The sequence below is a fragment of the Symphalangus syndactylus genome, chromosome 13 (assembly GCF_028878055.3).
Source record: "Symphalangus syndactylus isolate Jambi chromosome 13, NHGRI_mSymSyn1-v2.1_pri, whole genome shotgun sequence".
Classification (NCBI taxonomy): domain Eukaryota; kingdom Metazoa; phylum Chordata; class Mammalia; order Primates; family Hylobatidae; genus Symphalangus; species Symphalangus syndactylus.
In genome coordinates this window covers 47,331,987-47,349,043 of record NC_072435.2, presented here as the reverse complement: position 1 = coordinate 47,349,043, position 17,057 = coordinate 47,331,987, and the positions used below count along the sequence as shown (strand labels likewise).

Here is a 17,057-nt window from a genome sequence, read left to right as displayed (position 1 = left end):
GACATACCACTATATACCCATTTTTAAAGAAAAATTGAGGCCGGGCACGGTGGCTCATGCCTATAATCCCAGCACTTTGGTAGGCCTTGGTGGGCATATCACCTGAGGTTAGGAGTTCGAGACCAGCCTGGCCAACATGGTGAAACCCCGTCTCTACTAAAAATACAAAATTAGCCAGGCGTGGTGGCGCATGCCCGTAACCCCAGCTACTAGGGAGGCTGAGGCAGGAGAATCACTTAAACCCAGGAGGCAGAGGTTGCAGTGAGCCGAGATCATGCCACTGCACTCCAGCCTGGAAAACAAGAGTGAAACTCTGTCTCAAAAAAAAAAAAAAAAAAAGGGAAAGAAAAGAAAAATGAAAATATTTCACCTAAAAAAAACATGGAGGAGAAAAAGAGGATTTGGCATTTAAAGGCTTTGTTTCCTTTATAAAACCACAGCCCCTTGTTATTTGATTTGTCCAAAGATGTCTGACAGCACTAATACACTTAAGCAATCAATCAAGAAAAATGGGCCTCTCAGGTGACAAGGAGTTACAATGTACCTAAATTCAATCCATTCTCAGCTTTACATGGTGTCGCCCTCAAGAAGTGGTGTTTACCATGTGAACCACATTCACTGGACAAGGCCAGAGGAAAGCATGTTTAGGACAACACAACCATGAGGCTGCAAATCAAACCGGGGGCAGGAAGCACGCAGGAGGCTTCCATGGCCAAGACACTGGTGGCTATCCTTGGGTATCACTTAAAACTTCAAGGTGAAGGACATCTTTTCCCACTTGGCTCAGAGGAACTAACAGACATTAGGATTGGAATTTGTTTTTTTGTTTGTTTTTTCAGAATTTCTAAGACATGAAGGACTCTCCAAACACTCCAGAGGGCATTTAGCTACACACGAGGCTAATTGGCCAGGTGTGGTGTTGCATGCCTATAGTCCCAGCTGCTTGAGAGGCTGAGGCGGAAAGAGCACTTGAGCCTAAGAGGTTGAGCTCCAGTAACCCATGATTCAGCCACTGCATTCCAGCCTGGGTGAGTGAGAGGTACGTGTGTGTGTGTGTCTGCCTGCTCCGGAGAGGGATGGCTGTGTGTGTGTGTGTGTGTGTGTGTGTGTGTGTGTGTGTGTGTGTGTGTCTGCCTGCTCTGGAGAGGGATGGCTGAGCAGCAGCCACCAGCTATAATAGCTGTGAACTCCCCTCTTATAGGGTCAGGCCATCTCCACACACCCCCTCTTCCTTCACAGGCTCTGTCCCTCAGGTCTACCAGGAATATTGCCTTCCTCCCATCTCATTAGCTCTCCAAGAGAGCCCAGCTTGCTCTAAAACCTACCCTAGAATGGCAAGTTGTAGACCCTCCTCCATTCTCCCAGCACAGTGGGACTTCTGGAGAGTGCTGCCTAATTCCCTTACCTCAACTGACCTGACAAGGGCAAGTGCCTTGGCAGTTAGGTGTTCAGTGACCTCACAGGTCCAGCATGCCCAGGGCTTAGCCCCACAGCCTAGCATCTCTCCTCCACCTGGCCTTCCCTCCAGCCTTTTTTCTTTTTCTTTTCCTTTCCTTTCCATTCCTTTCTCCTTCCTTCCTTCCTTCCTTCCTTCCTTCCTTCCTTCCTTCCTCTCTCTCTCTTTCTTTCTTAGATGTAGGTTCGCTCTCTTGCCCAAGTTGGAGTGCAGTGGCACAATCTTGGCTCACTACAACTCCATCTCTGGGGTTCAAGCGATTCTCCTGCCTCAGCCTCCCAAGTAGCTGGGATTACAGGCTCACACCACCATGCCAAGCTAATTTTTGTATTTTTAGTAGAGACAGGGTTTCACTTTGTTGGCCAGACTGGTCTCGAACTCCTGATTGAGGTGATCAGCCCACCACGACCTCCCAAAATGCTGGGATTACAGGCATGAGGCACCACGCCCGGCCTTAGCCTTTTTTCTTCTGTCACCAATGACAGGTGATATTCACCTGTGCCACACTTTCATAAGCCTAGTAAGTGGTGTGGGTGAACCCCAGCTGAGTCCCTGTGACGCCACACTCTTACTTCCCACTCAAGTGGCATTATAAGCATAACCTTAAATATGAGCTAATTTATACATATTTCTCTCTTAGCAACATTTCTGACAACAGTCCTCACAATCAAATCAGACTGGGTTACAAAACACACAGGTGAGGCTGGAGCAGCAGTTTATAAAAACTTACTTTATTCTAATGTGATATGAAAATATGATGGATTAAAAACAAGAAAATGTTATTAATCAGCTGTGGGGATGCTCCACTTGCTAGCTTATGGCCACTCCTGCTAAAACAAGATATCGGCCAGGCGCGGTGGCTCACACCTGTAATCCCAGCACTTTGGGAGGCCAAGGCGGGTGGATCACGAGGTCAGGAGATCGAGACCATCCTGGCTAACACGGCGAAACCCGGTCTCTACTAAAAATACAAAAAAAAAAAAAAAATTAGCCGGGCATGGTGGCGGGCACCTGTAGTCCCAGCTACTGGGGAGGCTGAGGCAGGAGAATGGCGTGAACCTGGGAGGCGGAGCTTGCAGTGAGCTGAGATCACGCCATTGCACTCCAGCCTGGGCACAGAGCAAGACTCCGTCTCCAAAAAAAAAAAAAACAAGATATGTAGGCAGACCATATTCATAGGTATCTTTTTGCAAAACCCCAGGCAGAAGCCCCAGTCAGACACAGCTCCCTCAGGCTCACGGGGTGGCAACCTCCTTCTCCATGTTAGGGCTCTGACAGCAGGCAAGAGAAGTAGCACAGGCAGGTGGGGACAGAGAGCAGCCTGGGCCTATAGGAATCCCTAACTACCCCCACAGCTAGTCTCTGTCTAAGGGGCTGTGTGACCAGGACCAGGTAGGAAGCTGGGCTCAACAGAGCGGTGACAACCACTCCTGTATCTTTAGCATTCCCCCACGATTCATGATTCAGCCCTGGTTCTCCCCAGGCCCCAAACCTACTCTACCCTCAGTGTGTGTAAGGGAGGTCCGGTTAAGACAGGGAGAATAATACATTCAGATTGTAGCCTCCAAGGTATTCCCATCTGGGGTGCAGGGAGTAGGGAGGCAAGTTAGAGCCTGTGGTGTTGGCTTTTTGCTGGTCCTGAGGGCAGGCAGGCCAGGCCTAGGCTCATGGATGTCTGGGGGACCACCACTGCTGAATCCCTCCCTGTCACCCAGAGTTACAACCAGGCCAGGACAATCACAATTATAATCACTGCAGTTCTCATCCTGCCACAAAACTAAAGTGTACCCAAACCCCTAGCCCTACCACAGGTCTCTGACTTTCCATCCCAGAACACAAGGAGGCCCTCCATCTTTTTTACTTAAAGCCTGAACTTCAAACCAGGTTGGGCCTGGGAGTAGTGGCAGCAAAAGCAGCAGCCATAATATGAAGCATACAAACAACCTGAGAAATCCCATCTGCATGTCATTCACTCGGAACTGACCTGGAGTTGTGTACAATTTAAGAAGGACATATCTATACACTCATTGGCATGGACACATTCCACAGTTGCTAGGAAGAATGAGGGACCTGAGAGGCACCTTTTTCCAGCTGCAAGCTGATGTCCACATACACCATCCAAGTGTCTTCATTTATGCCTCTGCATTGTATATTCATTGAGCCAGTGCAAACACATCTCCTGGCGGGGGGCATCGTTCAATGCAGCACCAGCCCCCACTTGTCCTGGGGGGCAGTCAGGAGGGATCTGGTCAGCTCATAATCTCCTAGGACAATGGTGTTGCTCCCTTTCGAGCACTCACATCCAGCAGCACCATCTTGGGATGGTTTTCATCAAACATGGACAGCATGAGGTAGCAGGCATGGTGTGACAGGCTCAGGGCCATGGACAGCTGGCTGCTGGGGAAGCAGCAGAGGGCTGGGGCATCTGTCGGTGGCACCATGACAAGCTCCTACCCCCACACGGCCCCTACCCCCACACAGCCTGAGCCCAAATGGCATTCAAATCTTCCTGGGTGGTACTGGGGTGCTCGATGTCCATCTCTCACCTGCTTATTAGCACTGCCTTGTGTTGGTTACTCAGGACCTGGGGAGAGGGGTGGGGGCTGTTGATCCAGGATGGGCAACACCTCACACCCAGAGTCCACGTGGCTGCCGGCCAGCAAGCAAGCCCAAGTGGCTCAGCTCTAGACACTGAGCCTCGGCACCTCTGGCTTGCACTTTCTATTTATACTTTGCACAAAGGCAACAGAAGGAGGTCAACATCAGCTGTTGTGACATGGAACTCTATGCGCCACGGAGACCTTCTAAAAATGTTGTCTTAAGTCCTTTTCCTTCTAATAAAATCTATACAAATACACACATGCAAGTCTGAAACTACCATAAATGAAATATTAGGTCTTTTAAAACCCATAAACAAACAAACACAAAAACAGCCACTTTGATTGAGGAGAGAGTGGGACCCTAAAGCAGCTGACCCCCAAAAAGCCCCACCAAGCCTTAGGACAGGACAGGCAGCCTGAACACCACAAGGCCACATGGTGGTTACAGAGGATGACAGCTCCCACAGGTACTTGTCAGGCGCTGTGATTGCTTCTCACTCACAGAGTCTCTGAACGCCTCCTCACCAATACCCTGTGAGGGGAGGCCCCGCCTCACTAGAGCACGGGAGTTTCCTGAGCTCTCCCAAGGAAATGGTTAACAAAGGGTGGAACGGGGGGAAGCCCAGACAGAACAAGTGACTCCCCCGGGTCTCCCTAGACTCCATCCACTCCTCCACATGGGGCCCGGAGGGGAAGTGAGCAGCCTCTTAACTCCCTCGACAGGGTTCCAGTCCTGCAGGCCTGGACTCTCCCATTTCCTGCTACCATAGAGGGTGACAATGAAACTCCAGACTCCTCATTTGCCATCCCTCAGTGCCAGGCCAGGCCCAAAGACCTTTGATGATACAGCCTAGAGGGTGCTCGAGGCCCACCTCAGCGTAGTCACTGGTAATGTAATGGGGAGGAGCAAGGAGGTGCTCAGGGACTCCTCCTTTAAGAGGCCTGCAGAGCACACTCCCAGGGAGCAGTGCTCAGATGGGCAGACAGGCCAACCAGCACCGAGGACCCCGAACCCCTCCTCGCCCCCCCACCCCCCGCCACATGAGGCTCTGTCCCACTTTGCAGGGCTTCTGCACAGGACAGTCCCCACTGCTTCTGTGGTGAGATATCAGAGTTGAAGTGAATGTTGAAGTGAGTGTTGAAGGCCGTGCAGCTGATGGAGCTTACTGCCTTGCACACACTGTAAATCACCTCCTGGCTCCAAGGGTCTGCTGTGGAAGAGACACAGCCTGATGGGAGGTAGCCCCACTCCACCACCAGTGGGGCTTGGCTGTCCTGAGCTGCACCCCGCAGTTCCTTGCAGAGATGTCTACCTGCTTCTCTCAGGAGCTGGGGCATCAGCCATCCCTGGAAAGAACTGGCTGCCAGGACAGGCTGGGAACTCTCCCCCAGCATCCTCAGCAGCCCCACCTGTGCTGGCATCTGCGCTGGTGATTTCCATAGTAAGATTATGGAAGATTTTTAAAGCAACTTTCCCACCTCATTTCTCTATCTTAATAACAGCACTGATAACTTGTAAGCCCCAGCAGGCTGAAAGTGTAAGACAAATGAGCTTCTGCCTGAGAAGGGCCATAATTGGGCAGTGTGTGCCCAGGAGGGCACCCCACGGTTGTTAGTGGAGGGTGGGAAGCTGGATGGCCCTGGCCACTGAGCCCAGTGGAAAGGAGGGCCCTCTCCTTCCAGGAAATCAAAGTCTCAAAGAGACCAGAAAAAGGTGCTTGGCAGCCTGCCAGGAGGCAGAAGGCTAGATGGCCTTGCAGGCAACCCCAGGCAGCCTTTAGGGTGCCTGATAGGGCTGGGCTTATTCCAGCTTTCCTTGCTTTCATTCTGTCTACAAGAAAACCTACCTGCTGGCTGGGCATGGTGGCTCATGCCTGTAATCCCAGCACTTTGGGAGGCTGTGGCAGGTGGATCACAAGTTCCACCTGCTGGTCAGGAGTTCAAGACCAGCTTGGCCAAGATGGTGAAACCCTTTCTCTACTAAAAATACAAAAATTGCCAGGCGCAGTGGCAGGTGCCTGTAATCCCAGCTACTCATGAGGCTGAGGCAGGAGAATCACTTGAACCCGGGAGGCAGAGGTTGCAGTGAGCTGAAATCGCGCCATTGCATTCCAGCCTGGGCAACAGAGCGAGACTCGGTCTAAAAAAAATAAATTAAAAATTAAAAAAGTTTTATATCTTTGACATTTCATTTCACTCATTATTTCTAAATCTCATTTAGTTGTCTATTTGTGGTCTATTTTTGTTCATTGAGCATGCTAAGATGACGATGATGATTATTTATTTATTTTTTTGAGATAGAGTCTCGCTCTGTTGCCCAGGCTGGAGTGCAGTGGTGCGATCTGGGCTCACTGCAAGGTCTGCCTCCCAGGTTCATGCCATTCTCCTGCCTCAGCCTCCAAGTAGCTGGGACTACAGGCACCCACCACCACGCCCGGTTTTTTTGTATTTTTTTTCAGTGGAGACGGGGTTTCACCATGTTAGCCAGGGTGGTCTCAATCTCCTGACCTTGTGATCCGCCCGCCTTGGCCTCCCAAAGTGCTGGGATTACAGGCATGAGCCACCGCGCCCGCTGATTATTTTGTATTTTTCGTAGAGACCAGGTTTCACCACATTGGCCAGGCTGGTCTCGAACTCCTGACCTCGTGATCCACCTGCCTCAGATTCCCAAAATGCTGGGATTATAGGAATGAGCCACCGTGCCCGGCCAAATATTTTGAATTCTTTATCAGATATGCAAAAACTTCATTTCTTAAGATCCAATTTCTGGATATTATTTTGCTCCTTCAAGTGGGACATATTTCCTGTCTTTTCTCTATGCCCCGTGATTTTTTTTTTAAGTGATATCTGAGGATTTATACAACAGCCATCTAATCTAGCATTTAAAGACTGGCTTAGTAAAGGGGGGATACTGACAGCAATCAGCCAGGCTATAGATGCTGGGTCTCAGATATGTTTTCTCTGAAGTTGTGTGTGTTTTTAAGTTAAAGAGTTTTTTTTCTTATTTCTTTTTTTTTTTTTTTTTTTTGAGAGAAGTCTCACTCTTGTCCCCCATGCTTGAGTGCAATGGCTCGATCTCGGCTCACTGCAACTTCCGCCTCCTGAGTTCAAACGATTCTCCTGCTTCTGCCTCCCAAGTAGCTGGGATTAAGGCGCCTGCCACCACGCCTGGCTAATTTTTGTATTTTTAGTAGAGACGAGGTTTCACCATGTTGGCCAGGCTGGTCTCGAACTCCTGACCTCAGGTGATCTGCCCACCGAAGGAGTTTATGTGTCCTGAGCAAGGTGGTGAGAAAAGTAGCTCAGAGCAGTTTCCACTGTTTGAGTTCTGCACAATTTATCAAGCCCAGAGAGATGAGAGTATGAGACTTCAATCTTACCCCACATCCGTGCACAGGGGCAATTGTTTAAAGACATTTTGTTTCTGACTAGCTGTCTCAACCATTATTTCATTTTTCATAAAATATGTAAAACAAATATATATATAGCCAATCAATACCCAATCAATTTACCAATAATTTCAATGTCAGTCCTTGGTAAACAACTTAGAAACTGCCTTCGCACTGTTTCAAAAAAGACCGACTTGTAATGGCTACTAATTGGAAGATATATTCAGGGCTACTTAAATCTGTTATTTGGTGGCTATCCTTAATATTTGAACTTAAATAATTTTCAAATTAGATTCTGACCTTTTTAATAATTTTAGGTTAAGTAGGGTCTGGCCTGGAATACTCTCCTAGATGAAAATAGCCCAACCATGAGCCACCTTCTCCGCAGATGAGATGAAATTCAAGCTCTTCAACTCCTCAAGGCCCAGAGACTATCACAAAAGAGGTGGGCATGCGAGATTGTAAGAACTGATCTTGAGAGATAAAGTAAGTTCAGTTTTTCTATACATTAATCAGAATGTCAAAGGCATACTAATGCAAGACCAGAATAGGGGCCCCAGTGTTAGATTAACAAGGTTTTCTTGAAGCATTAACTGACTCCTTAATAAAGGCTTATAGAAGTTATATCTTATGGTCAAGGTTAGAATTTTATAGATTGTTCATAACATTTTGCAAAACAAATTTAATTGGTTTTATGCTGTTTCATTGGAGATTATTGTTTGGAAAATTAAGTCTTCTCTCCCAAAGAATGAAGGTTTTTTTCTTTTTTGTTTTTGAAATCTTTATTACTTTGGTCAAATTAATGACTTATTTTACAATGACCTGTGACATCAAGTGTTTTAAACCTTTGATATTTGACTGAGATTCTTTCTGCGGAACAAAGTTCCATCAAACTTTCCAAAATCAAATTATAAATTATGTATTTTTCTTACATAATCCTTTAAAATATTATGCTCCCTAAAGTTTAAAAATGACATAATTTTGTTATTTCTTATAAAAATTATACAGAGAGCATTGTTGAATATGAAATGGTGTTTGGTTTTTTTGGGGCTGTGTTTGTATAAATATATTATTGATATTTGTTCCAAAATTATGGGAAACTCCTATAATTCTTATATGACTTAGTGTACATTATTAGCAGTAATTATAATTGTTATGTTAAATTATTGCCACAGAGGTAACAAATTTCCTTGTCAATTGTGTCTTTGACTTTGGTTGCCTTAAAACTTTTTGTCATTCACAGACAATTGTTGTGGTCCTCTTTAGAAGGTTTTATAATCAGCTATAAAACTCTAACAGGTGGTCTTGAATGCAAGTTTCTGATAACTTTGGAGACTGTGACATCAGAGTAGAGGAAAAAAATTCAGAACTCATGGAGAGCTGAAATATTCATGAATACTAAGCAGAACAAGGATTAAGTGCATGCATTGAACTATTAGACGACTTAAGTAATCTTTTTTTTTTTTTTTTTTGAGTCGGGGTCTCACTCGGTCTTCCAGGCTGGAGTCCAGTGGTGTGATCTCGGCTGAATTACAGATGCATGCCACCACATCTGGCTAATTTTTGTATTTTTAGTAGAGATGGGGTTTCACCAGGTGGGCCAGGCTGGTCTTGAACACCTGACCTCAGGTGATCCTCCCGCCTTGGCCTCTCAAACTTCTGGGATTACAGGCGTAAGCCACCCTGCCTGTCCTCTATTTTCTAAGGCTACCAAATGTTTGGCATATCGTGTGTGCTCAACACACATTTATTTTAAAAGAATGAATACATATTCTTTGTAAACTGAAACTCTGCAAATCAAGATTTTATTTTTATTTCCTATATTTTAGTTAACAGAATCAAATAGAAAATAAAGTGTAGAATTCAGAAAGCACTACTGAAAGTTTAATGTTAAACCAGCACTTGTGGGTAAAAATATATTAAAGTTTTTTAGTTTCTAAATTTGTGACCATTATAATTACTTTTAAATTCCCACGTGAGGATGGAACATCACTTCAGGAGAGCACAATTTAAGTGGAAAAGGCAGAAATAAAAAGAAAAAGAAAAGAATAAAAATTTGATTAGGTTAGATATGCAAGTTCTTCTGCATATTATTTTTTATACTATTTTTTGTTTTTTAGAAAATAATTTTTTTTCAGCCAGGCGGGGTGGCTCATGCCTGTAATCCTAGCAATTTGGGAGGCTGAGGTGGGGTGATCACAAGGTCAGGAGTTCGAGACCAGCCTGGCAAACATGGTGAAACCCCATCTCTACTAAAAGTACAAAAATTAGCCAGGCGTGGTGGTGGGCAGCTGTAGTACCAGTTGCTTGGGAGGCTGAGGCAGGAGAATCACTTCAACCCAGGAAGCAGAGGTTGCAGTGAGCCTAGATTGTGCCACTGCACTCCAGCCTGGGTGACAGAGCGGGACTCTGTCTCACTTAAAAAAAAAAAAAAAAGAAATAATTTTTTTCCTCTGCTGGCTTAGAGTGAGGCTGGCTGGGGGAGCCTGGGCTCCTCTGTCCTCCCCGATGTGGCAGTGGCTGATGTCTGCTTAGGTGTGAGGGGCACTGCCATGCTCTGGGCCTGAGGCTCCCTGGCCCAGGCCCTCCTAACTCCCTGGACTCTTCCACGGTGTCATCAGACCCCTACACCATCCTTTGTGTAAGGGGAGGTGGCAGCACAGAGATGATGGGGGAACTGCCCCATGTGCCAAGGAACGCTCACCCATCTGCGCAAAATTCTCTGGTTGACATCGGGTTTTTGCGCACCAAACTGGACCATGACCAAGGTTTATAACCAAGGTGTTCCCGGGCATGGGCACTTCGGCTCTTGTAGAAGCCACCGCACTGGCAGGAGACAGCGGTAGCTGTGGTCACTGAAAACAAGCTCCTGCTGATAAATCTCAGACACCAGATGCAGAAGAACCTGGAGACCCTGCCAGAGAGCTTGAGGCAAATGGACGGACTGTTGGAGCAGCTGAGGGTGAAGCAGCACGAACTCCTCAGAGTTGAATAGCAAAGCAGCCACCAGAGATGGACAAGAAAAATGAACAAAGAAAATTAGCAGAAATCAAAGGCAGATGCTAAAGCAGTGCAAAATCATTCACTCAATGACAGAAATGAAATTGATGAAGGAGTCTGGGAAATGAATGACACAAGAGAATAAACAGCAGTGACCATGTTAAGGTGCTGACGATTCTGGTCCACTGGATGCCACCATCCCAAGGACAGTAAATATCATCACAGTCACCACTCAGCAAGTTACCACCACAGCATTTCCTGTTTGTTCCAAAATGAATAAAGATGATTCTCATCACAAGGGCAAATACAAAGTAGTTTAGTATGTTTTTAACTACACTTCATGTGTTTAGTTTACTTTTTCTAAGTTCTCATAATTCTGAAAATGCAGTTGACATTTGTATGGCTCATGAAGTTTTTAATAGTCTAATGGTACTTGAATTGTTCAAAAACCACTGTATTTTAAATTAAGATGAATAAACAGTCCTTTGAAAACCGGCACAAGACAAGGATGCCCTCTGTCACCACTCCTATTCAACATAGTATTGGAAGTTCTGGCCAGGGCAATCAGGCAAGGGAAAGCAATAAAGCATATCAAAATAGGAAGAGAGGAAGTCAAATTGTCTCTGTTTGCAGATGACATGATTGCATATTTAGAAAACCCCATCTTCTCAGCCCAAAACCTCTTTAAGCTGATAAGCAACTTCAGTAAAGTCTCAGAATACAAAATCAACGTGCAAAAAATCACAAGCATTCCTATACACTAATAACAGACAAACAGAGAGCCAAATCATGAGTGAACTCCCACTCACAATTGCTAGTAAGAGAATAAAATACCCAGGAAAATACAACTTACAAGGGACATGAAGGACTTCTTCAAGGAGAACTACAAACCACTGCTCAAGGAAATGAGAAGAGACAAACAAATGGGAAAGCATTCCATGCTCATGGATAGGAAGAATCAATATCATGAAAATGGCCATAGTGCCCAAAGTAACTTTATTGATTCAATGCTATCCTCATCAAGCTACCATTGATTTTCTTCACAGAATTGGAAAAAAACGACGTTAAACTTCATATGGAACCAAAAAACAGCCTGCACAGCCAAGACAGTACTGGGCAAAAAGAACAAAGCTGGAAACATCAGGCTACCTGACTTCAAACTATACTACAAGGCTACAGGAACCAAAACAGCATGGTACTGGTACCAAACAGATATGTAGACCAGTGGAACAGAATAGAGGCCTCAGAAATTGATATCACTCTGTCACCATCAAAAAGTACTTATTTAGTGTCAAATCCTACTGTGAAATAGCAGAACTGTGGGATTTGTAAAGTGGAAATGCAGAATTCAAAACAGAGATATAGACCAATGGAACCAGAGCAGAGGCCTCAGAAATAACACCACACAGCTACAACAATCTGATCTTTGACAAACCTGACACACACAAGCAATGAGAAAAAGATTCCCTATTTAACAAATGGCATTGGGAAAACTGGTTAGCCATATGTAGAAAATTGAAACTGGACCCCTTTCTTACCCCTTTTACAAAAATCAACTCAAGATGTATCAAAGACTTAAATGTAAGACCTAAGACCATAAAAATCCTAGAAGAAAACCTGGGCAGTACCATTCAGGACACAGGCATGGGCAAAGACTTCATGTCCAAAACACCAAAAGCAGTGGCAACAAAAGCCAAAATTGACAAATGGGATCTAATTAAATTAAATAGCTTCTGCACAGCAAAAGAAACTCATCAGAGTGAACAGGAAACCTACAGAATGGGAGAACACTTTTGCAATCTATCCATCTGACAAAGGGCTAATATCCAGAATCTACAAAGAATTTAAACAGATTTATAAGAAACAAACAAACAGCCCCATCAAAAAATGGGCAAAGATATGGACAGACACTTCTCAAAAGAAAACATTTATGCAGCCAACAGACATATGAAAAAGTGCTCATCACTGGGCATTAGAGAAATGCAAATCAAAACCACAGTGAGATACCATGTCACACCCATTAAAATGGCCATCATTAAAAAGTCTGGAAACAACAATGTTGGAGTGCATATGGAGAAATAGAAGTGCTTTTACACTGTTGGTGGGAGTGTAAATTAGTTCAACCATTGTGAAAAACAGTGTGGCAATTCCTCAAGGATCTAGAACTAGAAATAACATTTGACCAAGCAATTCCATTACTGAGTATATACCTAAAGTATTATAAATCATTCTACGATAAAGACACATGCACACGTCTGTTTATTGTGTCACTATTCACAATAACAAAGACTTGAAACCAACCCAAATGTCCATCAGTGATAGACTGGATAAAGAAAATGTGACACATATACACCATGGAATACTATGCAGGTATAAAAAAGGATGAGTTCATGTCCTTTGCAGGGACATGGATGAAGGTGGAAACCATCATTCTCAGCAAACTAGCACAAGATCAGAAAACCAAACACTGCATGTTCTCACTCATAAGTGGGAGTTGAACAGTGAGAACACATGGACACAGGGAGGTGAACATCACACACTGGGGCCTGTCAGGTGCTGGGGGGCTAAGAAAGGGATAATATTAGGAAAAATACCTAATGTAGGTGACAGGTTGATGGGTGCAGCAAACCACCATGGCATGTGTATATGTATATAATAAAACTGATGTTCTTCACATGTAACCCAGAACTTAAAGTATAATAATAATAATAAAAATAAATGTTTTATATATTTAAAGCTTAGTATCACAAATAATGCTCCTGTTTATGATTTTAAAACTTCAAAGTTTGATTTTCCTTCTGTACATACACAAAATATTGTATTGTGCTGAAACATTTGTTTTTTAAAGTGGCAGTCATAGTTCCTGTCTGTCTGGAGATATATATATATATATATATATGTTAAGCATAACATAAGAAAGAAATCTCATTAGCCGGGCATGGTGGCTCACTCCTGTAATCCCAGAACCTTGGGAGGCTGAGGTGGGTGGATTGCCTGAGGTCAGGAGTTTGAGACCAGCCTGGCCAACATAGTGAAACCTCATCTCTACTAAAAATACAAAAAATTAGCTGGGCGGGGTGGCAGGCACCTGTAATCCCAGCTACTAGGGAGGCTGAGGCAAGAGAACTGCTTGAACCTGGGAGTCAGAGGTTGAAGTGAGCCGGGATCGCACCATTGCACTCCAGCCTGGTGACAGAGAGAGACTCTGTCTAAAAAAAAAAAAGAAAGAAGAAAAATTTTATTTTGTTTTCAGTAATCTAAGATCGTTGTACACAAAAAACTTTACAGATTATGGTAGGGTTTAGCAAACTGTGTATATAACGTAACATTAATATCGCTATTTTCTGATGTCTAACTTTTCTTAGAAAAGATTTTTTGTTTTTTACAAATGTCTCCACAAATTCTGGCTTATTTTATAAAAATAGCATAATACTAAAGAAATGGGTGGTTTGCCATACTACATGAATACTGGCATTCAATTAAAATAGCAAATATTTTCCTCAAAATTTACAGATTAAATAATTTCTTGATTTTTGAGTACAGTGATAGACATTCACAAATATTTCAGAAATCAAAGCTGTATTAGGTTTTACTTAGTAGTAATATGTATATAAGATCAAGGATCTGTTCAGAATAGATATTTTTCATCAATAATTTGGTGCTTTCAAATACCCAGAAGTCTTGTTTTAATCAGATGAAGTCTGAGGATAGTTTAGTAATTTTATTTTTTGTATGATGTGTTCACAATTTTCTAATTTAACCTAGTATTGATTGATGATGGGTAAACAAATCAACTCTTTTTTAAATCTCATAGGTTTATTATGTTGTTGAAGATGTTTTTAGTTAAAATTCTGTCTTTCAAAATTGTTTGCAGAAATTTAGGTCTAGTCGAATTTGCTCAACCTGTTAATCAGTGTCAGCTGCCAGATTCTAATTCATTTTTAGTGTGCCTGTACTTTTGTTTCTCTAAACTAAATTTATATTCTTTATATTACTTGTTCAAATGTGAAATAATACAACTCACACATTTAAAACAAAACCATCAGGACAAATTAATTCTGGCTTAGTATAAAGAAGCTGTTACCAAATTAGTGTTACATACGCAGATGGATGCGGCTCAACAAAATTTTACACAAAAAATTTTGGATTGAACTACACGTGTTGCCATGACTTAGCCTCTAATGACCTTGTGAATAAAGACAAATATCAACACATTTATTCATTTGCTTTCATTATGTCTAATGGTAGTATGTCAAAAATTCTCATGCTACTGTCTGAGAAAACACATTCTACTGTTACTTAAGAAATCAACTGAATGGCATTTTTATAACCTTGCACCACATAAGGAAAAACTGCAATGTAGTCTGCATGGAAAAGGATAATCCAGAATGCCACTTTCAATATTTAAGTATTTAACCTTTTGGTTGAAAAATGTAGCAAAATAGAGCTCTTGGTAAGTTTTGTGTAGCTTAACGTCAGCATAAAGTAGGAAAAAATATCTTTAAAAATGTAAACGAACAAAAACCTACACCAAAAAAACAAACATACACCAATGCATACATATTGACTGAAGCTCCAGGGATGTAAAATAATTTCTCCTGGGTACACAGCTAGTGGCCCAAATCAAGCTCAAATATGTTTGATTTTAAAATGGACATAACAGCTAAATCTTAGTCTCAGAGTTGATAGTTGAAAATAAGCTAAGATAAGTACTATTGAGGCTGGCTAGGTAGCCAAGAAGGTCACCATGTCCTCAGGATGCAGCAGCCATGGCGATTTCATGGTGACAGCATATTATCAACAAAATAAACCCCAACATTTGAATTGCATTTCAGCTCATTCAAGCAAAGTTCTCTTCAGTAGGGATATTCCCCCATAAAGAGCATGCACATTTTGATTTTACTTGTCCTCTGACCTTTTACTTATTGTAATACTAAAAAACACACACGAGTGGAGTTTTAAGATGCTAATGAGATATGTGACATATAAACAAGCATGTACAGCCACGTGTATGTGCACCAAGAGGACCACCCAGAACATGCCTACTAATAACACCACTTTGTAACTCCTTGTAAATAATTATGTAAGACTCCCATAAATGGAGTCTCTCTATTTCCAGTCTTTGCTGTCTCATTCTTATAAGCAGCCCATCCTGAATCGCTTCTCTCTCAGGGGTATTTTGCACCTAACTTTTAAAATAGTATTTCTACTTTGCAATAAATCCATCTGTGTTGCATCCTCACTTTTTTGTGTCTCTTGTTTAAATTTTTGAAACTAAAAACTGAGGTCTCACAACAGCCATCAGGACTATTGTGCTTTGTTTTGTTTTCTTAACATTATTTTATGTGATATTTCATATTTACATTTTCAACATAGCCAAAACTGCTAAATTAAAAACTTAAATGATCACAAAGTGATTTGTCTTAAAAGCATGTATATTTTTCAAGTTTCAGCTTTATGTATTCAAATTTTTTAAAAATTCTGATACACATATATCTATCAAATTTAATATCTTAAATAATTTGAATTTATTTCCAAAATGATTTATATTCATTTTTATATTTCATTTTGACCAAATTTGGCTTTCCAAGCTAAAGAAATGCTCTGTAGTAAAATTAACAAATAAAGGCTCATGTTTTTATCAATAATATTTTATGTTTGAGGACTTAAGCATCAAGGACAGAAATCTGGATGATGTTGAGTGAATATTTAAATTGATAAAGTAGAAATTATCAGAATCAAATAAGGGATGGATACAGAAACATAGTACTTCACAAAACCATTCAGGGTATGTTTGACAAACAAGAAGATTGCATGGGATCTGCACTGCACTACTAATGAAAAGCATTCTCTGTAACTTTATTCTCCACATATTCATACACAAAATGAATAAGATTAACTCCTTTTCCTGGAAGGCAGTGATTCATCTTTTATTCTGTTACATCTGTTCCACAATCCTGTGATAATGCTGTAGAAGTGCACCCCCTTACACCAGAAGATCACCTGTGTGAATGTGAATAGACTGACACTGGAGAGGACCAGCTCAGCACAGTCACTTGAACTGCCCCTTTGCATTTCAGGCAGGTAAAATGCCTTTGAAGAGTGAAAATAAAGTTACTGCTGATTAAGCAGAGAGTTTGACTTGCTGATCAATTTGATCAGAAGCCTCTCTCTTAATGAGATAATTACTGCATTTATTTATTTCAAGAAAAGTAAAAGCCAAAACCCAGAATGTGGCAAGGCAAGGGTTGAAAAGAAAAGAACAAGTTTTTCTTTGCCTAGCAAGCTCACTTCAAGGACAGTTATAAGATAATGCTGTTTGAGAAGTTGAAACCAAAGAAATAGGCTCCAGACACTCCCCTCCAAAGCAAGGATGAAGGAAACAAAGAAAAACAAACAAATGTCTGTATTTAGCCAGTTCTTGTTTTTTCTTTCAATGCAGCTACAAGGCCACCAGCTATTAAAGGCCACAAGTTATGCCAAGAATTCAGTTATGCTATAAATTACATAAACCTGTCATTAGATAATTAACTGCCTTTGTTTTGCTTCTGTAAGTTTACTTATTAAAATCTTGCTCAGTCTTTGTCTATGGCTCAGCTTTTTGGATGTGAA

At 42.4% G+C, this 17,057-nt stretch overlaps 1 protein-coding gene across 1 annotated transcript in view; it reads left to right on the top strand.

Annotated features, from left to right (window-relative positions):
* The window catches only part of LOC129459384 (zinc finger protein 85-like), a 385,447-nt gene that overhangs the window by 186,200 nt on the left and 182,190 nt on the right, over nucleotides 1-17,057 (top strand).